We start from the raw sequence: 9,706 nt of genomic DNA, 5'->3' as shown, positions 1-9,706 counted from the left end.
GAGGTGATATACCAAAAATCCGGAGCTAAGGAAGGTACCAAGTAAGAAGGAAAGTTGTGGAACTAGAGAAAGGAGAGGGAAGCAATGAATGATATAAAGAAAAGGGATGGAGTGATGAAACACAGGAAGACAAGAATTCAGGAAAGAAGACAGGAGAGAAGGTAGTAAGGAGGGAAGGAATGCAGGCAGGCAATGAGGCAGGGACAGATGGATTGTGGTTTGTATCAACAGTGTGAGGGATGGAGTTATAGGTGGAAGTATGGAGAAAGAAGGATCCAAAAGGAATCCTGGGGAAGGAGAGAGTGACAAACAGAGATAAGGAGGGAAGAAAAGAAATCAGGAAGGAGTGAAACAGAAAGGAAGGAAAGATGAGAACAAGGGAGACTGGGTGGGACATAGGAGTAAGGAACCATGAAAGCAGTGAGAGGGAAGATGAAAAGGAATTGATACTTCATGGGAAGCAATGAAATTCATAAAAATACATTGTACATTTATAAAGATGTGTTTTTACTTGGACACTCCTTAGTACATTGATACCAAATATTCAGTATCGAAATAAATATTAATTGCCCTACTGGAGCAATAACTTCCAAAGAGATAGAATAAGTAATCAACAGCCTTCCAAAAAAAAAAAAAAAAAAAAAAAGGCGAGGCTCAGATGGATTCTCCTAGTATTCCATAAAAATCTTTAAGGACGAACTATTAGCAATACTCCTCAAGTTCCTTAGAAAAATGGAAACAAAGGGAGAAATCCCACAATAATTCTTTCAATCTAAACTAATATTCATGCTGAAGACATGCAATGACCCAACAAAAAAAATACAATAACGGACCTCCCTCACATTTGAACACAGATGTAAAGCTCCTTATCAAAATATAAGCTAACAGAATCCTGAAGAAGATGAAACAAATTCTACACCATATTCAAATAGTTTACACCTCACAAACACAAGCGAATTTAACATTTACAAAGCTTTAAAGGTAATTCACTGCATTAACAGAGCTAAGACCAAGAATAATATCATCATCTCAGTCGATACCCAAAAACTTTCGAGAAAAACACAATACCCATTCAAGTTATAAGCCCTGGAGTAAATAGATATAGAAGGAATATTATTTAAAACAATACAAGCCATATAAAACAGAACACCTACTGATATCATACTAATGAGGAGAAACTAAAAGCACTTCCTCTTAAAACAGCAACAAGACAAGGATGCCCACTCTCCTTATGTCTATTCATTATATTTCTGGCACAGAGCCCCACACTCTGTGTGATTAAAGCACACAACAGCGACCATGGAGAAATCCTCCAGACAAGAGAAGACAGATGCAGATTGCAGGCTGAACACGGACTGGCTGAAATCGCAGAAAAAGCATGAGTACCCCACAGAAGTCATTATCACTCATGCCCACAGATCAGCTTCCTTCTGAAAGCTAGCTCTCCCCCACTGCCACAGCAAAGTGCCATCTTTCACACAGGCATAGGGTCAGAACAGATTGGAACTAAAGTGGGCCTGGGGAAAGTGAGGACAAAGGGGCCATCTTTGAAGAGGTCAATGGACCCAGCTGTGAGAGCCAGCTCCACTTAGGAGAATGACCCCTGCTCAGGCAGAAGCCACTTCCTGGGCCACAGCTCACATACTTGGGTGAATTCAGCCAGAGGTGCCCCGCCCTGCCCACCAGAATTTCTAAAGTAAAATGGAAATGTTGAGCAGCTACTGGCAGCAAAGAACAACCAGATGGGAGAATAAACAGGTACTGTGACAGATAAGTGGTCCCAGCACAGAGGAAGCCCAATTCCCAGCTGGAAACAGCTGAATTCCAAAGCAAGCTCTGCCCAATAAGGCGCCCAGATAAGGAGGTAAGAAACTCGCCCAAGCAAGGGACTCTCAGCCAGGTAAACCAGGCCAGAGACACCGCCTGCTGAGTCCACAGCCTATTCAAAGCCAGGCACTAAAGGCAGCAGCCACAATCCAGAGGACAGCAGCCATGGTTCCTAAGACTGTTCATGTCCCCCATCTATAGAGGACACCCAAGTACTACATGCAAGCTGTGCAAAGAACAAAGCCTTAGCATTTCACTAGCTGGGGACCAGGATCAAAGCATATCCACCCCCTGCGAACTAAAAGCAAGTCAAACCAGCCAAGGAGAAAAATAGACGGCAGATCATCTCTAGGAACCCAGAGGCTGTAGAAAGCCCACCCAAACTATTTTTAAACATATTCTAAAACTTTTCTTTTGTTTTAATTTATGATACGTTGTGTTTTAGTTTTCTATTTTTGTTTGTTTTATCAGGTCTTTTGGTAGTTTTTCTGGGGGATTTTTGATAATATTTTCTCTTTTGTACCTTTGTCTTCCATTATTTTTTTTTTGTTACTCTTCATTCCCTTTTTTCAAAATTACTTTCTTATGAATAACACCTTACTCTTTTCTGATAACTATCCATGTCTATCATTTTAACTCTGGTATTAGTACTGGATCTACTCTTCTTCCCATTTCCATCTTACTTGAAGTAAACCAAAATCATCATCCCCTCATACATTTTACTCTATTCTCTTTACAACCTCTAATTAACACTCGTGATTTACTTCCAGGACCTCCAGATTCCATTGAACCTTGGTTATTGGATAGAGGGTATACTGTTCAATCCGAGTGATTCCAAAGGGTTCATAGAGAAACTCAGTCAGTTTAAAAAGAACCTGATATAAAGGACAAATATTGCTCATAGGTTTGTAACAGTTACTAAGTAACTACTGAATACAGGGCTCAGGATTGGTTGTTAAATTGATATTGTATTCTTTAGGAACACCAAATCTAATTTTTTATACAGGTATACATGGTATCTGTATATAATTGTGAACTTCTAAGATTCACATAACAGTGCGTGGCAAGGTCTGCTTTGGGACTTATATTGTGCTCACAGGTGCTTCTAGATTGGCATCCACAATCCAAATGTTTAGAGGAAGCACAAGAAACACAACAAACAATGAAGACTTATCTTCCACTCAAAACAAAAAGGAAGCAGAGCAGTCAATCAAAGACAAAGAAAAGAACCCTCAAAATGCTCTACAAAGTCTACTGATAAACATGTTAAATAAAAAGTTTGAAACAATACCTCAATCCTTCCATAAATTAACAAATTCAGGGCCTCGACAAACAAAAAGATAAATGAACTTCCAGAGTCAAAGGAAAAGATAGCTACTCAGCTAAAAGATTTGAGAGACAGCACTCAAACCAAATGAATTAATGAAAGAAGTCCATGCAGGACCTAAGAGATAATTATAGCAAAAACATGGAAATCATCAGGAAAGACCAGTCCGAAGGAAAAGAGATTCGAAATCAAGTAGCTAGCCAACATTCCTGACTAGATGAAACAGAGGATTGAATCTCAGGAGCTGAAGATTCCCTAGAATTTATGGAGAAAGATCAAACACAATACAAAAGGAATCCAATCAACATAACAGATTACTCCAGGAGGTCCAAGACACAATCAGGAAGCCCAATTTAAGGCTAATCAGTATTGAGGAAAACGTGGAGAAAGAAGTTAATGAAATAGGGCAACTTATTTAAGAAAACATTAGCCGAGTTCTTCAGAAATATTCAGAACGATAGGCCTATACAGAAACAAGAAGCAATTAGATACCAAACCGACCAGAGCAGAGTAGGGCATCCAATTGACACTCAACTAACCCAGACTTCTCAGCAAAGTCCATAAAAGCAAGGAGAGCCTGAAATAAGGTATGCCAAAAGCTAAATAAAAATTACTACCAACAAAGAATACTGGACCCAGCTAAAATCTCATTCATAGGGAAAGGTTTAATAAAAGTCTTCCACAGTAAGGAAAAACTGAAACAATATATCTCCACCAAACCAGCTTTAGAGAAAATCCTCAAAGATGTACTATCCATGGAAAATAATCAACATCCCAATACAGACAGAGAAATGAACCCTAAGTAGAAAACCAGAACATTAGATCAAGAATTGGGAAGACACTATTTTAAACATGATAGCTATAATGAAGGAAAAAATGGTCATCTCTCAATCCCAACTCTCAACATTAATGGACTTAATTCTCCAATCAAACGACATAGACTCATAAGTTGGATCAACAATCAGGATCCATCTTCCTGCTGCCTCCAAGAGACTCATCTATCCAGCTAAAGCAAACATCTTCTAAGAGTGAAAGGCTGGAATAAAACCTACAAGCAATCTGCAATCATAGCAGGCTGCAGTTACAATCCTAGTATCAGATAAAATTGACTTCAAATTAAAAATAGTAAGAAGACACAAAGAAGGTTACTACATACTAATAAACGGATCTCTCCTACAGGAGGATATAACCATCCTAAATATCTACACAACAAATACAGGAACACCCAACTTCATCATACAAACACTACTGACTGGAAAAACACTCACACACACACACACACACACATTGATAGTTGGGGACTTTAAGACTCCACTGTCACCTGTGGACACATCAACAGGCCAAAAACTGAACAAAGAAAACACAAATCTAAACAACTGCATAAACCAACTAAACTTAACCGACATCTACTGAATAGTCCATCCAGCAACACCAGAATAGACATTATTTCAGCAACACATGGGACATTATCCAAAATAGATCACATCTTAGGGAAGAAAGAAAATCTGTACAAATTCAGGAGTATCAAAATCATTCTGTTTCTTCTCTCAGACAACAATGGAATAAAAGTAGAGCTCAACTCAAACAGCCAACACAGAAAATACTACAATTCATGGAGACTAAACAACACAGTGCTGAACCATCAGTGGGTCATTGAAGAAATTGAAGCAGAAGTTCAAATATTTATGGAATTCAAACAAGATGAGTACACAAAATACCAGCTCTTTTGGGACACAGCAAAGGCTGTTCTCAGAGGAAAATTTATATCTCTCAGTGACTAAATGAACAAACAAACTTGAGAAATAGCAACTCAACAACTTAAGCAAGCCCATTAATCTCCTCGAAAGAGAAAAACAATCTAAACCCCTTGTCAATAGACCAAAGCCAATAATTAAAATCAAATCAGAATTAAAAGAATTAGAGCCAAAAAAATTGAAAGAATCAACAAAGCAGAGTGGGTTCTTTTAAAAAAATTAACAAGTTAGACAGACCCCTAGCAAAACTGACCAAAAAATGAAGGCAGCACACCCAAATAAAGAAGATTAGAGAAGAAACAGGTAACATCATCACAGAAACAACCACATTTCAGAACACAATAAAAGACTATTTTGCAAAAGTTTATGCTACAAATTTGAGAACCTGGAAGAAATGGACGATTTTCTAGAAAAAATTATATCCACACACTCAAACATGAAGATTTAAAGCTTCTCAAAAGGCCCATATCCAGCATTGAAATAGAAAAAAACAATAAGTGATCTCTCATCCAAGAAAAGCTAAGGTCCGGACAGATGCACAGCAGAATTCTACAAGGCCTTTCAAAGCAGAATTCACTCCAATAATTCTCAAAATCTTCAAGGGAATGGAAAGAGAAAGTTCACTACCAGACACATTCAATGAATCCAGTATAACCCTCATTACAAAACCAGTCAGAGAATCATCATGGAAAAAGAACTACACACCAATTTCCCTGATGAACAGAGATGCAAAAATTCTCATCAAAATTCTGGCCAATAGACTTCAACAGCTCACTCAAAAAATCATACTCCATGATCAAACTAAATTCATCTCAGGCATGCAAAGTTGGTTCAATATACGCAAGTCAATTAACATAATCCACCACAGCAAAGTTGGTTCAATACATGCAAGTGAATTAATGGAATCCACCACATCAAAGGGAGAAAGATAAAGAACCACATGATTTGATCTCTGGATGTGAAAACGGCATTTGATAAAATAAAGCACCCATTTATGATAAAAGCCCTGGAAAAATTGGGATTCCAGGGAACACTCCTGAATATAATATAGACAGTTTATGACAATCCCACAGCAAGCATAATTCTAAATTGTGAAAAGCTAGAGCCATTCGCCTTAAAATTAGAAGCAAGATAGGGATGTCTGCTCTCTCCCCTCCTCTTCAATATGGTTCTAGAACTCCTAGACAGAGCAATTAGGCAAGAAGAAAATATAAAGGGGATACAAATAGGGAAAGATGAAGTTAAACTTTCTCTCTTCACAGATGACCTGATCCTGTAACTAAAGAACACCATAGGCTGTACTCACAAGCTGCTAGAGCTGATCCAAAACGTTGGCAAAATTGCAGGATATAAAATAAACCCTAAAAAAGCAATGGTTTTCTATATGCTAATGATCTGAACCCCAAGGCTGGAATCAGGAAAGCAACTCCTTTTGCAATAGCCTCCAAAAATATGAAATACTTAGAAATAACCTTAACCAAGAAGTGAAAGATTTCTATGAGGAGAACTTTAAAATCCTGAAAAACGAAATGAAGACAGAACTAAGGAAATGGTATAACCTCTCATGCTCATGGATTGAGAGGATTAATATAATCAACATGGCAATGTTTCCACAGGCCATCTCCAAATTCAATGCAAGACCGATTAATATCCCAACACCATTTTTTAATTTTTTTTTTTTTTGCCAGTCCTGGGCCTTGGACTCAGGGCCTGAGCACTGTCCCTGGCTTCTTCCCGCTCAAGGCTAGCACTCTGCCACTTGAGCCACAGCGCCGCTTCTGGCCGTTTTCTGTATATGTGGTGCTGGGGAATCGAACCTAGGGCCTCGTGTATCTGAGGCAGGCACTCTTGCCGCTAGGCTATATCCCCAGCCCCCCAACACCATTTTTTAATGAAATAGAGGAAGCAATACAGAAATTCATATGAAACAATAAAAGACCCAGAATAGCAAAAACAACCCTAAGCAGAAAGAACAGTGCTGGAGGAATTACAATCCCCAACTTCAACCTGTATTTTCAAGCTATAGTAACAAAAACAGCTTGGTATTGCCCTCAGATCAGGCCTGAAGACCAATGGAACGGAGCTGAAGACACAGAAATGAACCCACATGCCAGGAGCATAGCCAGCAGTTAATCTCACTTTGATCTCTGGCTGTGTTGCTATCACAAGGATATACTAAGTGCAAGGACATTTGTTTACTAGTATTTCTGCCAATGCCTGGAATTGCTTTGCTATGTCTGCTTTGCTATGTAAGCTGTCGTACATTCCTACGTTAATCAACCTCATTCTGTCTTTACTGCCAATAAATGTTGCGAACTTCAAACCTCTTTGTGTTCTTGAATTTTAGCTACCCTATGCTATTCCCTGGTTCCAAAACTGTATGTAAGCTGGAAGTTCAGAATAAACTTGGCTGCAGTCTTGAGTTACAATCTTAAGTTGCAGACCTTCCGACCCCGTCTTTGCCTCTTGTCTTTTTTCTCTTGTCTTGTATTTTTCCTTTTCTTAAATCCTCGACCCCCTTATTCAGGATTGCCTTTACACTGCCCGCTGGTTCCGGCAGAGTGGCGCCCGAACAGAGACCTGTACACTTGGAACGAGGGCAGAGGACCCCGCTAAGGTAAGGATGCCTGATCACTTGGGAAGGAGAGCGGGAGAGAGTGTATCGAGAAATTATGGAACTAAGTAAAGGCTGCATGCTATACGTGTAGGCCCCCCAATAAATGCTTCAAGCACAGGTAGTGAAAGTTGTCCAAAGTCACTTAAAATGTTTCTTTCACTTTATGGAGGAAGCATGACCCCAGTTCCTGGAGGAAGGAACCAATAACTGAGAAACTTGGCAGAAAATTGGAAAAAAGATTCAGGAACATTATGACGCCAATGGCCCTAAGAAAACCCCAGTGGATGCTATTATTCCTTGGTATCTGGTCCGAGATTGCTTAGATCCTAGACTGAAACAGAATAAATTCAATCAGTTGATTGGAGAGACTGAAAGGGACCTGATGAGTATTGCCCAGCTCCAGGAGCATATGCTGCTTCCTGGGAAGAGCTGAGAAAATTAATAAGACCTGAACCCACTGGGCTAGATATTAAGGAAGACTCAGATGGCTCAGACACTGAGGAGAAATTAGGCAATGAGCCTAGTAAAGATAGATTGAACTGTGTTGAGAATATGATGGAATCAGTTATAACCATATTGTCATGGCTTCATCCAGAACAACAAACTCCTTGAAAGGTAGATACTGGTGAGCCCCCACCAAGAGTCCTGCAGATTTACAGCTCTCCTAGGTGCAGACTGCTCACAGAGGGGAGGGACCTGAGGGTAGGCAAATGCTAAAACCGCCGAGGTAACTTCTCCTGACCGAGTGCTCTACACTCATCCACCACGACAACGACAGATTTGAAACCCCAACCAGGGTGAGTGACGATTAGCGTGGAGCTTGGATTTTCCATAAAGCTACTGGGCTAGGTCAAGGGGATCAGCAATTGTGGGTATTTGGATTCAACTGATCTCTCGTTCAGCTCTGCTGGTCGCTCATCAAGTGGGGGACAGTCTAAAATGTTTCAGGAAAGCCCAATCTTACATATTTGGAAGATTGAGTCCAATCTTACATATTTGAAATATTTTGCAGGACTTACCTAACTTCTATGAGTGCTCAGGCAGATGAAGTTCTCTCTGTCTCATTCTCTGTCTGTCTCACTAAACTCTTCCTGCCTGCCTGTAACATAGGATGGACTGGTGCTAGCTTCCAAAGGTACCAACATTGGTTTAACATCTGCTTTGAAAGACTCAAAGAAAGGTTTTCTATTCTTGTTATTGTTGTTAAGTTTGGAGACTCAGTTAAATTCTGCTTGTTTGGCTAAATTCTAAGTTTCCTCTAGCATTGAACACATGGTCGACAATAGCATTGGTAGGGTTGGAAGTCCACTCATCCCTCAGGTGACACGCATGCCAAATTCCTGGAGGCTGGGCAGGGACTTGGAGTCTCCAGCTCCTGGTAACCCTGCCCCTACTCTGAACTCTGTAACTGTGGCCTTGCATTTCAAAGGTGCCTTGCAATTCAAATGCTGGAAGATGAAAGAGTCTTGCTGTGAGGTTGCAGTCTATGTTCTGTTCATGTCCTGTCTCCCATAAGCTCCCCATGGTAGCTGAACTGGTTTCTCAAACTGTGGCTTCTCAGATAATCTCTAAAAATTGTGGTTTGCTGGAAAAGTCTTTTTTTGTATACTATTTAACCACGTGGTTCTAAAATATAGGTAAAAGAACATCATTTGCCACAGAAATTCCAGAAAAATTACATGGCCAATTAAAGAACAATTCTAAGAGTGCCCAAAGATTGTGCACATTGTGTATATGTCTGTATGTCTGTCTATGTGTATCTGTTGGTAAAACTTAAAAACAAAACAAAAAACAGGTTTTAAACCCAAACTGATCATGTTTGGGTGCAAGCAAATGTGTCTGAGAAAATCTCCAAAAGATTCGAGTCAAGTGTACATGTAATCGTGACAATTCTTTGATATAGACTAAGATTTTGCTTCTCCATTTTTTTCTTTTTTTTCCTATGCTCTCACAAAATCTTTAAGATCAAGGGACCAGAGTCATTTTGGAACAGCTGTACAAATGTGACTATTAACCTAAATTTTCCTGACCCCAACTTAACATTTTGCTTTATGGGATGCAGGTTGACATGTGTGCTAGCTAAGTGGACCGTGGCAGTCTGTGGCTACAGAAAGCTGCCTCCACAGCTGGATCCCAAACTGCCTGGTTTGCTCAGGCCATCTAGGAGTCCTGTGAGGATTT

The sequence above is a fragment of the Perognathus longimembris genome, unplaced genomic scaffold (assembly GCF_023159225.1).
Source record: "Perognathus longimembris pacificus isolate PPM17 unplaced genomic scaffold, ASM2315922v1 HiC_scaffold_4524, whole genome shotgun sequence".
In the NCBI taxonomy this organism is placed as follows: domain Eukaryota; kingdom Metazoa; phylum Chordata; class Mammalia; order Rodentia; family Heteromyidae; genus Perognathus; species Perognathus longimembris.
The sequence above is the reverse complement of the archived record's forward strand: the minus strand, read 5'-3'. Positions refer to the sequence as shown.